The following is a 2,367-nucleotide window of genomic DNA, read 5'->3' on the forward strand; positions in this document are numbered from 1 at the left end:
CATTTTCTTGCATTTACTTAAGTTCTAGTTGTTAGAGAAAATCGATGTGATTCTCTACAAGTAAATCAATCAATGAGAATAAAAACTAATGCGGAAAAATTAAATCAAAGGCAACACAAGAAGTTTACGTGGTTCCCTCAATGTGAGGTACGTCCACGGGATCGAAATTCGATTCTACTATCAACCAAATAAGTTCCAAACGATTACAAACGAGACACTAATAGTCTCACAAAATCACCCTTAGGTGAATTTCAAATAATCACAAATAAACAAAGAGGAAAGACCTCACCAAATAGATGAACCAAAATCTTCTGAACCAGAGTTGAAGAAGATCCAAAATAACAAACCAAAATAGAACCGAAAGCCGAACCAAACCAATACACACGTTGCCGAAATTATCCGAGAGCGTACCAACACAAATCAGCCAGCCGCACAGTGCTTCGAATTGTCCTCCTTTTTTGTGAAGTACAAAACAATATATATATATATATATATATGTTATTAAATCTTAGGTTTTGTAAACAAATCTTAATTGTATCCAAATTGAATTGGATCTCCACAAATATAATATATAAAAATATATTATACCTAAACCAAGCCAAATTAAAATTTTTTAACAAACCAATTGGGTCCCACACTCCAATAAGGAGGTATATCCCAACAATTCTCCCCCTACCGACTTAGGTGGAGAGATCAACCATACCCGCCAAAGTTCGACACTTTAAATGTTTGTCCCTCGACAAAGTCTTTGTCAACATATCTGAAATATTATCATCTGTGTGAACCTTTTCGAGTTGCAACAATTTCGAATCTAACACATCACGAATCCAATGATATCTCACATCAATGTGTTTTGATCTCGAATGAAAAGTAGAATTTTTACTCAAGTGAATAACACTTTGACTATCACAATAAAGCACATACTTTTCTTGCTTTAAACCCAACTCTTGCAAAAATTTCTTCAACCATAACTCTTCTTTGCAAGCTTCTGTAATAGCAATAAATTCAGCTTCGGTAGTTGAGAGAGCAACACATTTTTGTAATTTAGATTGCCATGCCACAGCTCCCCCTGCAAAAGTCATCAAATACCCCGAAGTAGATTTCCGAGAATCAACATCACCAGCCATGTTAGAATCTGTGAACCCATCAAGCATCGGCTTACCATCCCCAAAATACAAACACACCTTCGAAGTCCCTCGAAGATACCTTAGAATCCATTTTACCGCTGCCCAATGTTCTTTACCTGGATTAGAGAGAAAACGACTCACCACACCAACGGCGTGAGCAATATCCGGCCTTGTACAAACCATGGCATACATCAAAGAACCAACTGCTGAAGCATAAGGAACTTTCAACATCTCTTCTTTGTCTTTCTCACTTGTAGGACATTGATTCGAACTAAGTTTGAAGTGACCCGCAAGTGGACAACTAACCGGCTTTGCTTTATCCATATTAAACCTCTCAAGAACTTTCTCGATGTAGCTTTCTTGAGACAACCAAATCAGCCCCTCTTTGCGATCACGAACAATTTTCATACCAAGAATTTGCTTTGCCGGTCCCAAATCTTTCATAGCAAAAGACTTGCTCAACTCCAATTTCAACCTGTTTATCATGGTAGAATCTTGACCCACAATTAACATGTCATCAACATAAAGCAAAAGAATAATAAATTTACCATCTGGAAAATTTTTCACAAACACACAATGGTCCGAAGTGGTTTTAAAAAAACCATTATTCATCATGAAAGAGTCAAATTTTTTGTACCATTGCCGCGGGGCTTGCTTGAGACCATACAAACTTTTCTTCAATTTGCAAACAAATTTCTCTTTCCCTTTTTCCACAAAGCCTTCCGGTTGCTCCATGTAAATTTCTTCTTCAAGATCACCATGAAGAAATGCGGTCTTCACATCAAGTTGTTCAACTTCAAGGTTCATACTTGCAGCCATGCCAAGTACAACCCGAATAGAAGACATCTTTACAACCGGTGAGAAAATTTCATCAAAATCAATGCCTTTCTTTTGCCCAAAGCCTTTCACAACAAGACGTGCCTTGTACCTCAGATTTTTGCCATCATTCTTCAATTTAAAGACCCACTTATTTTTCAGAATTTTCCTCCCTTTAGGCAACTTCACTAAATCATAAGTGTGATTTTCAACTAAAGAATTCATCTCCTCTTCCATGGCCTTTTTCCAATCACCTTTCTTTGCATGCTCAATTGCTTCTTGGTAGCTCTCAGGCTCCCCTTGATAAGAAATCAACACAAATTCATTGGGAGGATACTTTCTTGAAGGTTGTCGGTCCCTTGTAGATTTTCTTAACTCAAGTTGTGGTGGCGGTTCTTGAGTTGGATTCTCTTCCTCAATTTCT

This window comes from Camellia sinensis, chromosome 14 (genome assembly GCF_055761805.1).
Source record: "Camellia sinensis isolate YWXY chromosome 14, ASM5576180v1, whole genome shotgun sequence".
NCBI classification, from domain to species: Eukaryota; Viridiplantae; Streptophyta; class Magnoliopsida; order Ericales; family Theaceae; genus Camellia; species Camellia sinensis.